Here is a 12,470-nt window from a genome sequence, read left to right as displayed (position 1 = left end):
CTAGATATACCCTACATACGCCCTAGATATACCCTAGATATACCACACATATGTTCTACATAAACCCTATATATGCCCTAGGTATGCCCTAGATACATCCTAGGTATGTCCTACATATGAACTAGTATGCCCTATGTATGCCCTAGATATACCCTACATATGCCCTGCATATACCCTACATCTGCCCTAGATATACCCTATCTATACCCTAAATATATCTTAGATAAACCTTATATATGCCCTGCATATGCCCTAAATATACCCTATATATGCCCTAGATATGCTCTGCATATGCCTGGATGCTTTTGAGTGTGGGCATCAATGCAGATCATCTCCTTAAGTGTGGCAGAAGGGACCCTGGTTCCTTTTTGTTTTTACTGCCTCCCATCTTTAACTAGACGACTTTCTTTTTAGGTTCTTCCTGTGAGTTGATGTGGAAAGCTAAGACGAACGCATTTTGCACAAACTGACTCGACAAGCTCACCTGGCTTATCACTGAGTGGCTGGGTGTCAAACTCTTGGCTTACACCCCGGAGATTGGATGCTGCTTTCATTTATAGAAAAGAACTGTTTGGAAATGACGGCTGAGGCTACTGGTCATTTTCTTTGGCTGCTTCTTCCCAAATATGATGAGATGCCTCAGGTGGACAGTTTTGGAGCTACCTACAGCCTGTACTCAGGAGGACTTACCACATCTGTAAATTCTGAATCTGAGTTAAAATTGGCTGACCTCTGAATCAGAAAGTTTTGTTTTGGAAGTACTGACTTAATTTCTGTTCCAGTTATAAATAGCAAGATTAAAGCTATAGCTGAGGATTCTGGCAGTACATGTTTTTAAAAACCTAAGTTACAATGAAATAGCTTAATGAACTAGTAAATTTCTTTGCAGGAAGTGTAAGACTTGTAAAATCATTGAAGAAAAGCTTTAAGATAGCATATAAATACAGTATGCATTGTTAAAGTGTGTTTAATTATGTCAGTAGATTGTTATTTTAAAGCAATTCCAAAGACAGTTGTATAGGTTAATCATAATAAAGGTAATTACAATACTGATGCTTTAAAATAAGAAGTGTTATGTTTTTTAAGAGTGTAATTATGCTCCTGAATGAGTCTATGTAGAGAAAGGCAAAAGAATGTAAGGGCCTCTACTTGAAGCCTTCAGCTGCTGAGTTAGAATTTGCAAGTCAAAATGTATTTGCACCTAATTCTCAGAACACACAAAAAAGTCACGAAAGCTTACTTTAAGGAGAAATTCTAAAGATTATTAGCAATTTTTTTAGAGTAAACCGGGGGAAGGAAAACAAAGCAGGGAAACCACGTGAGACTTGCAATTTTGTCTACCACATGTAAATGTACAGATGGTTGACATATCTAAAGCAATCCTGGCAAAGGTCTTGCATGCATCATCCCAGTAAGCACATTTATAACAGGCAGCCCATGTACCTGGCTCGACACAGGATGCAAACCATATATTAGACGTGGCTCATTCCAGACCTGGTCCCTGGCTTCAAGCTAATTCACCATGCAGTTGGCAATGTAAGACACACACCCGACAAGTGGACACACAAGCGCAGGCATACAATTAACGCCGCAGAGCAGCCTCGCCTGTGATCTGAATACATCCCTTTCCTCTTTTGGAACTGAAACCACACGATGATGCATTTCAGGCACAACAAATGGGTGACAGAGGCATAATAGGCCTGACTTTAAAGTTATCTTAAAACACCTTCTGTATTTCGGCTTCATCTTTCGTAAAGGCAGAATCAGAACACTTCCCACTACATATGTCTTCTCTTTGCTTTCTCTTAGTGTGGACAATGATGCTGGCTGAACTTAGAGGGGTTTGGAGACAACGAATCTCTGGTTAAGCAAGGTCACAAATAAGGGTTGTTACAGTTGAGGAAAGAAAGGTTATCAGTTTTGGCTAAACCCAAAACAGCAGCGGTCTCATGTAAAAGAAGACTGAAGGCAGGTAGTCTACGCCCATGCTTCAAGGACCAAAGCTGCTTCTCTCCTGTTGTTCCACCAACCCTCACCATGAGGCTTCCACCTCATTGCTTCAAGATGGCTGCATGGGCTCCATCTTGTCTGGATTTTGCCAGCAGGAAAGAGAGTGGAGAGAAGAAGGGCATGCCCCTCCCTTTAAGGTTGCTTCTTAAAAGTCTCACACAGTTCCACCTGTATCGCGTCAGCCAGAAATTAGTTGTATGACCCACCTAGTTGCAAGGGAGGCTAGAAAATGTGGTCTTTATTCTGTGCAGCTACGTGCCCAGCTACATACCAGGGGCTCTGTTGTGAAGCAACAAGGGGAGAACAGATACTGGGGGGTCTCTGTCATAAGGAATTAGCCAAAGGTACGAACGCATGAAGGAGCCTGGGCACTGTTATTTGAATTGGCACACTTTCTCTGCTTGTCTAGAAAAGGAAGTTGCACCTGTGTTAGCAGAGGGCAAAGACCTGCAATGCTCACCTGGCGCCAACCAGTACAGGAAACCAGCTCCCCTACGGCGCCAACCAGCCTCCTGTCTGGCTCGATAGGTTTGCAATTATGTCTTTATTAAGGAAGAGCCAAATTCTGATGTCTATTCTCACTTTTTCTTCCACAGATCATTTATAAACCTATTCTCAGTGATGTCATTCCAGACCAGAACCCACTGGAAGCCTCCAGGTGCTGCAGCGAGGAGGAGCTGGAACCCTTCTCCTCCAGGTGCCGGCTCATGCTGCTGTAGTTCTCGTCTGTAGAGAACGTGGACCATCCAGGGAATCACCTGCAGCTGACAGAGGAAACTCTGAAGCCCACCAGGCCTGTAGAGACTGGGGAAACACCAGTGCCTGAGGATAGTGGCTAAACTGCCAGAGAACATGGGGCTGAGGTGGAGCCTGGATGACTCTTCTGCCACTGAGCAAAGCTGCTTGCCCTACTCACAACAGTGTCTTAACATCTGCTGAGTTCCCAGGTCCTCTCAGCAGCAGGCAGAGGCATGCAGAGCCCAGACCCCAAAGACACGCTGATCTGGTTTAAATCTGACTGTGCTACTCTTCACCCAGGGGACCTAGGTAGGTTACATCGTCTTTTTGTGCCTCCGTTTCCTCATCTACAGGATAGGGGTATTCTAGTTTCCTGTGATTGCTGTAACAACTTTACAACCTTTATAACAAATTACCACAAATTTGGTGGCTTCAAACGACAGAAATTTATTCTGTCACAAACCTGGAGACCAAAAGTCTAAAGTCTCTATCACTGGACTGAAATAAAGGTGCAGGTGGGGCTGGGCGCGTTGGCTCACGCCTGTAATCCCAGCACTTTGGGAGGCCCAGGAGGGTGGATCATGAGATTAGGAGTTTGAGACCAGCCTGGCCAATATGGTGAAACCCCGTCTCTACTAAAAATACAAAATTAGCCAGGTGTGATAGCACATGCCTGTAATCCCAGATACTCGGGAGGCTGAGGCAGGAGAATCGTTTGAACCTGGGAGGCGGAGGTTGCGGTGAGCTGAGATGGTGCCTCCGCACTCCAGCCTGGGCAACAAAAGCGAAACTCCCTCTCAAAAAAAAAAAAAAAAAAAAAAAAAAAAAAAAGTGCAGGTGGGGCCGCGCTCCCTCCAGAGTCGCTAAGGGGAGAATCCTTGCCTTGCCTGGCCCAGCTTCCAGCTGAGCCAGCATTCCTTGGCTTAGGTTGCAGCCCTCCAATCTCTGCCTCCACGGTCATATTGCATTCTCCTCTTCTGTGCATCCATAATGCCCCACATTTCTCTTATAAGGACACTCTTGAAGGCATAAGGCCCACCTGGATAACTCAGGGTAACACCCCCACCTCAAGATTTTTAAATTAATCACACTTGCAAAGATCCTTTTTCCATATAAGATTACATTTGACAGGTTCTAGGAATTTGGATCTGATCTCTTTGGAGACAGTCACTTAAGTCTACTCCAACAGTTAATAATAGTACCAACTTCAAAGGGTTGTGGGGAGCCTCAAATGAGCCAGTGTACATAAAAAGCTGTGCATGGAGTCAGGCCCATTGAAATCACTGTGGAAGTGTTGGATTTTATTATCATCTTTTATTTATCTCTATTTATCTATTTGTTTATTTATTTATTTATTTATTTATTTTTGAGACAGAGTAATGCTCTGTTGCCCAAGCTGGAGTGCAGTGGTGTGATCTCAGCTCACGGCAACCTCCGCCTCCTGGGTTCAAATGATTCTCCTGCCTCAGCCTCCTAAGTAGCTGGGATTACAGGTACCCACCACCACGCCCGTCTAATTTTTGTATTTTTAGTAGAGACGGGGTTTCACCATGTTGGCCAGGCTGGCCTCAAACTCCTGACCTCAGGTGATCTGCCCGCCTCAGCCTCCCAAAGTGCTGGGATTACAGGTGTGAGCCACCATGCTGGGCATTATTACCTCCTTTAAAAGGTAAATGGTACAGAAAGGATAGAGGCAGGGAACTTGGGTCTGCAGATAGCTGGTGCAGAGACCTTTCCACTAATTCTTCAGTCTTGCTACAAAAGCTACTTCTGCACTCCAGCTTCCCACTGAAAAGACCTCAGAATCAACATGACTGTCAACTCTTGCAAATCAGCACTCCCAAAATGCTCAGGTATCCTTTCAAAATGCCTGCCCTTTGGCTGTGCTTTCATTCCATCTCCATTCTCCCTCTCCCCGTTTTCACCTCGGCCTGCATTGACATTTATTTCTTCCCCACAAAGAAAACTAGATCTAGTCATAGCCAATAGAGACAGTGTTGTGAGAAAGTAATTACAAGACCTGAAAGATGTATATGTTTTTCTAAACTTTGGAAATGCAGGGGGATGACAGAGGAAGAGTGTATATGTGTGTTGTATATAAGTATATGTGTTTTGATAAATATAATTTTCTGAAATATCAGAATAGGCTAGATTAAATAGACTAGATTAAGTTACTTATCCAAGCTCATACAATTTCAAATTGACCTCCAAATTTCAATGACTCATTACAGTAGTTTTTTCTTATTCATGCCCCTGCCAATGTGGGTTGTGGGTAGAGAAGTCCTCTGCTCCGTATGGTCACTCAGGAGTCCAGGCTGATGGAGCACTGCTAGTCACTGTGGCAGAGAGACAATGCCCTTTATCCAAGAGCACACAGCACGTTGTCACTGTATTCACAGCACATTGTCCACGCCTAACTGCAAGGGGGCTAGGAAGTCGGGGAGGGCACGTGGCTATTTGGTGAGCCAGAAATATCTCTGCTACAGTGACACAGAGAATTGAAATGTATTCCTTCTCTGTCCTAGAATAGCTTCACAGGGGAAAAAGGGTCTGAGCCGTAGGAATTCAGAGCTGCAGAAATATGAATGAACTGCTTCCATTCATATTTATGTCCGTTCATTAAGTGTAAAGGATATTATCAGACTTGCATTGCCTTTTATGTTTCTACCGTAAGTACTTCCACCTATATTCTGACAGATTTTTAAAAATCAAGAAGATACCTTTTCTCCTTAATTTTTCCTGAAACAACAGGCAGACTTTATCCTAATTAGGACAAGCAATATGTGAAAGCTAAAGTTTCCTCCTTTGCCACACTCTGGGGGTGGGGGTAGAGATCGTCCGCACTTGTTCACCAGTGTGTCACTCCCACCCTCCCCTGCTCTCCTCAGCCAGCCTCCCCACAGCTGTCCATTAGCGTGTATTCAGTCCTGGCTGAAATCTGATAACTGGGTTTGCAATTCGTTTTTTGAATGGAAGTTACAAAAAGCACTAAACCTGAAACTTAGAAGTAAAAGAGACTTTTTTTTGTATGCCACCACGAGCTGCTTGAAATCATGTCCCCAGATCCTCTTTTCCCTCCAATTTGCAGAGTCCCAGTTAAAGCATTGCTCCTCTGAGCACTGAGGACTTGGTAAAAGGACTCTCAGAGGCAGTGGAGAGAGTTCTGCTCTGCATCTAAGTTGGGCCAAAGGAGTAAAGTGTCTGTGACCTTAACGCTGGGGATGGGGTGTGGAGTTATTTCCCAGGACACCTGATTCCCTATAAACCCCAATCATACCTTCCGCTGAATAAATGATAGCACAACCCTCACGCGGGGCCTGCAAGACGTTTTGATGTTTGGGCTAGAAATTGCTGAATTTAGAATGGCGGGTTTCCAGATCTGTGATTCTAAAAGAGAAAAGAGTCAAAAAAAAAAAAAAAAAAAAAAAAGGAGCTTCTCAGAAATAAAATTCCAAGCAGAGAAATATGAATGAGTCGGGGGCCCGAGCAAGGCGCGCTGCTAGGAGCTGCCTAGGTTGCGCTGCCAGCCACGTCCCTGCGCCGGGCCGCGGGCTCCTTCCTACCGCCTTAGGGCCGCCAGGCCGCCGCCGGCCTGCTGAGCCCGATTGCGTCTGTTACCAGAGTGGAGCGTCTGCCTTCGTCTCACATGTGCCACAAAGGATGGCATGGCCCAGGAGTGCCCCATCACGTGGCTTTCACCCCCTGCAAAGCCAGACCTCGCCCAGTGACACAGTGCCAGGCCCGCAGTTCTCCAAGGAGGAAGATGGCCCAGGCTGGGGGCATGCCCTTAGCCGCGGCCTCTGATCCCTTGGCCAAGCAGGAGAGAACCATTAGCAGCCTGAGGAGCTGGCTGGCTGGGAGCCTCAGGGATGGCACAACCTTGCTCCCAGCTCAGGCGCAAGATGTGGACAGCTCTTGTGGTAATTTGGATTTTCTTCTTGTCCTTATCAGAAAGTCATGCGGCATCCAACGATCCACGCAACTTTGTCCCTAACAAAATGTGGAATGGATTAGTCAAGAGGAATGCATCTGTGGAAACAGTTGATAATAAAACGTCTGAGCAATAAAACGTCTGCCTAACCACGGCAGCGACTTCTCCTGTCACGTTGACCAAAAGGACTTCGGCAGCCCACCTCAACTCTACGGAAGTCACAACAGAGGACATAAGCAGGACAGACTTGAGTGAACCAGCAGCTTCAGGAGGTGCAGTTGATGGTGCGGCCTCCAATGCTCCCACGACTGCGGCCTCCAGTACGACTGCAACCTCCAGGGCTCCCACGACTGAGGCCTGCAGTGCTCCCACGACTGCAGCCTCCAGTAGGACTGCAGCCTCCAGTACTCCCACCACTGAGGCCTCCAGCACTCCCGTGACACTCGTACCCGCCACGCCCATATCCACATCCGCTACCGCCACTGGGCATCCATCTCTCAGCACAGCCCTGGCACACGTGCCAAATAGCAGCACGGTGCCAAGAACAGCAACCCTGGCCACGTTGGCCACACATGGCTCAGACCTGTAGCACCACAGCAAACACCGGGCCAGCCCCATGAGGCATCTTGGCGAGTCCCTTCCAGCACCATGCCCGGTGAAGCACGCAACAGGCAAGCCCCTGCAGCCCCCTAACGCGTCCGCCCAAAAGGACACCACAGGGACTCGCCATCTCCTATCATGACAATTGTGTCAGTGAGGACACATCACCAGCAGTGAATGCTAACACAACACCCAGAGACCCACCACCCCCACCGCTCACAGTGGTGACGCACCCACCAAAAGGCACAAGCCAAGGAGGCGCAACTGCCCAGCCAGTGCCAGTGCCTCACGGCGGCGGGCCCCAGCGCCAATCACCTGAGGTGGAAAGCCACGTCCGCCACCACACCGCCACGGCGCCAAGCCCACGCCTACAGCACAGAGGGTGCCCGGCTGGCCGCCAGGTAGCATCCCACAGGCAGCCGCGCAGGCAGGTAGGCCGACTGAGGGTCACGGCCAGGTAAGGCCGATTCGCGACTGGGTGCCAACACCCAGGAGCTCAGGGGGGCGCCTAAGAGATGCTAAGCGTAAGATGCTAGCCATGGACTCGTGCCAGCCCAGCACCCAAGGCCAGTACCTGGTGGTCACCACCGAGCCCCTCACCCAGGCCATGGTGGACAAGACTATCCTCCTGGTGGTGCTGTTACTCAGGGTGACCCTTTTCATCACAGTCTTGGTTTTGTTTGCCCTGCAGGCCTATGAGAGCTACAAGAAGAAGGGCTACACCCAGGTGGACTACTTAATCAATGGGATGTGTGCGGCCTCGGAAATGTGAGGGGCGGGCCCCTTCCTTGTCCTTTCGTTTTGCCTTTGAGACCAAACCAAGTACTTCCAAATTCTTTTGGTGCAATTTAGGAGATGTGCCAGATGCTTAAACACATTGAATTGCTGTCAGGTTAATTCCATGATCACTAAAGAGTTGCTGCTTTTTTCAAAAAAAAAAAAAAGAAATATGAATGAGTCTATTGTTGGGGAAAGGGCACCTTTGGAAGCCGACGTGCGTCCTGCTGGTTCTGCCCTGTGGTCTCTCTTTCTTGGATCAGGCCTGCTTCCTCCCTGTGTTCCGCAGGCCTGGAGTGAGGTCCTGTTCCCGTCCTCATCAGACCTATACCCGCCATGCTTTTGGTTTCTCTCTTCTCCAAATCCCTGGCTGAGTTGGACAGTCCTGAGGTTCAATTCTTTTCCTGCCATTCCTACAAATCTGCATCCAACCCCTCGGGCATAAGGTATGTTATTGGCAATTCACTGAGAAAAACAGAAGAGGGTCAGACATATGCAATGATGGAGAAATCCCAGAGGCGGCCAACATCTCAGGGCCTCAGAGCAGCCATACCCAGAGGGGACAGCAAGGTCGGCTGCCCCCTGTCTCTGCCCCCTCCTTCATTGTCCGCTTTGCTCCACCACAGCCTCCCCCTGCTCCAGACACCTGGGTGGCTCTCCTCAGAGTGGGAGTGGCTGTCCAGGTGTGGAAGGCAGGAGTGAAAACACAGGTGCCATTGGGGTGTCCCAGATGATGATTCACATCTCAGGGAACTTCGGATGAGAGGTTTAACTTCAATGAAAGATTTTTCTCCCCAAAGGAAAGTCACCTTCAGGTGCTTCCTCATAGGACCTTAATGGATAGATACACGCTACAGAGGGCCCATCAGGGAGCTCACATTTTAAAGGTGGGAGGAGGGAGGCAGAACAGAACAGCATGATAAAGAGGCTATGGGACCTTCAGCCTAAGTGGTACTTGCTAACTCAGATGCCCAGAGCAGGCCAGGCAACAAGACAGAGCTGCCCTGGGTCCATATGGCATCTCTGTGTCATTGATGCAATGGGGATGTTCTTCTGGGACAGGCATCCCCGTGTTGGGGCCACTGCTCAGCAAGCAGAGCCTGGGCACCTTCCAGGCCCCGGTACCATGGCAAGGAGCCTCGCACGTGACACACCTGCTCTCTGTGTGCGGTGCCCGGGTATGGCAGCAGGGAGGACCGTGGAGTTCACTTTCACTGGTGCTGTCACTCAGCCACATGCCCTATGGGCCTGACGTTGTCAGATCTTTCCATTTTGCAAGAGATACTAAGGTTCAGACTGTAATAGGAACTCTCCTGATTTATAAAAATAGGCGGCTGTTTAAAATATTTTAAACATCACATGGGCCCAATGAAACAATGAGTAGCTTCCGAAGCAGAAGGTCAGGAAGTCCAGGCCCCGAGTGTACTCAGGCTTGAGGGAAAGCCCTTAAGGTGACAGCGGTGGGGTTCCAGAGTGTGAGGCAGAGAAGAAAGGCAAGTGAAGAAGCTCTAGGCCTTTCACTCAGGGTGGACCACGAGGAAAATGAACTGTGAGAATGCTCTGCTTTTTCTTGTTTCTGTGCCTTCTATTATGAGAAAGGCAGGAGGCTGGGCCTGGTGGTACATGCCTGTAATCTCAGCACTTTGGGAGACTGAGATGGGAGGACTGCTTGAGCCCAAGAGTTCAAGATAAGGCTGAGCAACATAGCAAGACCATATACAGAATAGATAGGCATGGTGGCACACACCTGTAGTACTAGCTACTCAGAAGGCTGAGATAGGAAGATTGCTTGAATCCAGGAGTTTGAGGCTACAGTGAGCTGTGATCACATCACTGCACTCCAGCCTGGGAGACAGAGCAAGACTCCATCTCTAAAAAATAAAATTAAAAAGGAGGAGAGCTGGAGAGGGTGGAACAGGCTAAGAGTGAAAGGAAGGTTCACATTGAAGTAGCACTCAGCTTCTGCAACAGTCCAGACTTCTGGCCTAGCAAGGCCATCATAAGAGCTGACACATTAGTGTGGACAAAACGGCAGACACCATTTTAGGCATTTCAACTCATTTAATCCCATCAACATCTCTATTCAACAGGTCTTGGTATAATCTTCACTTTACAGATTAGTACATTGAGGCACAGAGAGGTTAAATCACTTGCCCAAGGTCACACAGCTAGCAAACGGCAGAGCTGGGATTTGCACCCAGGCAGCCTGACTTCAGAGCTCATGTTCTTAGCCACTACCTCCGCTCAGCATGAGAAACATGGCAGACAACACTCAGCTTCAGGGGCCATCTTTGAGAATCCCGGGGAAACAGAGGGAACCAGAAGACTGCAGAGAGACATGATGTGTCCTGATTTTTTATTTTGAAAAGCTTTAAATAAGGTATATTCATTCAAAAATACAGACGATAAAACAATGACATACCTGTGTACCCACCGCCCAGATTAAGATGTAAATGTTTCAGTTATTTGTTGCCTGTGGCCCTTCTACACCCATTTGCTCCCTCCTCACTTCCCTGCCTGTTTGTACAATTTTGCCACATCTGTGTATATTCATAAATGGCATATTGAATAGCTCTGCAAGTTTTAAAACTTTATATAAATGGTACTACACACACACACACACACACACACACATTTTTTGGGACAGGGTCTCACTCTGTCACCCAGCAGACTGGATGCAGTGGTATGCTCACAGTTCACTCCAGCCTCAACCTCTAGGGTTCAAGTGATCCTCCCACCTCAGCCTCCCCAGCACTGGGACTATAAGCATGCACTACCATGCCTGGCTAATTTTAATATTTTTTATACCTAGTTTTGCCATGTTGCACAGGCTAGTCTCAAACTCCAGGGCTCAAGCAATCCACCCACTCACCTAAACCTCTTGAGTAGCTGGGACCACAGGCTCACACCACCACATCCAGCTAATTTTTAATGTTGTTGTTGAGATGGGGATCTCATTATGTTTCCCAAGCTGGTCTCAAACTTCTGGGCTCAAGTGATCCTCCCACTTCGACCTCTCAAAGTGCTGGGATTACAGGTGTGAGCCACCATGCTCACCTATACTATATTTTATGTAACTCATTTAATCCCTTCAGCAACATATGTAACTCATTTATGCCTTCAGCAACATGTTTTTTGAACCCTGTGGTTTTGAGATTCGCCTATGTGACACATGAATTTTACATTCACTTATTTTTGTACACTTTTTTATTGGAGCATAATATCCATTAATAAAATTCACAAATCTTAAAGGTGCAGTTTAAGGAATTTTTTAAAGTGGTTATACCCATGGAACCATTATTTGTTTTAAAAAATTAAGCAGTTGGTTACTAGAACTTAGAAGCTTTCCTTCCACCCTCTTTCATGTTCATTCACTTAAATTGCTAAGTAGTATTCCATTGTATAAACATATTATGATTTCTTAATCCGTTTTTAAATTATAAACATGTAAGTTGTTTGCACCATTTCTCTTAATAAACAGCGCTGCTGGAACATTTGAGCTTATCTCAGGTGTGTAGCTGGGCGTTGTCTCGCTGAGGGGTGGGGTCTACGTTTCACTTGCTGCTGTTTGCCAGAAAGTCCCGATTCTCACTCCACTGCAGTGTGTAAGGGTTCCCTTCCTCCACATTCTCATGGCCCTCAGAACTGTCAGACTTACAGAGTTCCTAAAATAAAGGGTGTGAAATTGTTGCTCACCATGATTTTAATTCATGCTTTCCTGATTACAAATGAAGTTGAACACGGTTTTGAATTTTTATGGGCCATTCAGTTTTCCTCTTCTGTGAATTGCTTATTCACGTCCTTTGCCAGTTTTTCTATTGGGTTGTTTATCTTTTTCCGCTTGATTTACAGGGGTTCTCTATATAATCTGGGTACTACTCTCACATCAGTTATAGATCAAGGTGTGGTGCTTTACTTCAGTTTCCCAAAGAGGGAAGAGGATTAGTTTTATGAGCTACAAGCCATTGAGTTTGTAATAAATTTCTAGCAAAATTCTAGAACAGATTATTAAGTGGATGATTTGTGAGCACTGAGAATGGAAAGTTGTGATCATGGGAAAGACCCAAATGACAAGAAACAAGTCATTCCGGACTCTCAGCCTTGCCTTGGTAGGATTTCAACTTCCAACCACCACCATTTGGGTGACAGTCTTAAATTATGAGCCACAAAGTGCTCTACATACATCATCTCACAGCAGCCTCTGAGACTGCTATCATCCTCATCTTTATTTTACAGACAAGAAGAGTGAGGCTCTAAGTTAATCAGCAGCACAGCAAATGAGGAAGCAGCCTGGCCTGGTAGACCAGGGAGTGCTGATATATCTATGCTGCAATTTCAGCAAGGCCTTGGACCTTGGCGTTGTCGACATATGGAGAATTGTGGACTGAATGATAGACATCAGATGGGCACAGTT

The 12,470-nt window shown here is 46.9% G+C and overlaps 1 pseudogene; it reads left to right on the top strand.

Moving 5' to 3' along the window:
• Nucleotides 1-6,650: 6,650 nt before the first annotated feature.
• On the top strand, nucleotides 6,651-8,084 carry LOC108529008 (uncharacterized protein C11orf24-like; annotated as a pseudogene).
• Nucleotides 8,085-12,470: the final 4,386 nt, after the last annotated feature.

Source organism: Rhinopithecus bieti, unplaced genomic scaffold, assembly GCF_001698545.2.
Source record: "Rhinopithecus bieti isolate Rb0 unplaced genomic scaffold, ASM169854v2 scaffold_3878, whole genome shotgun sequence".
Classification (NCBI taxonomy): domain Eukaryota; kingdom Metazoa; phylum Chordata; class Mammalia; order Primates; family Cercopithecidae; genus Rhinopithecus; species Rhinopithecus bieti.
This window is presented reverse-complemented; position numbering and strand designations above follow the sequence as displayed.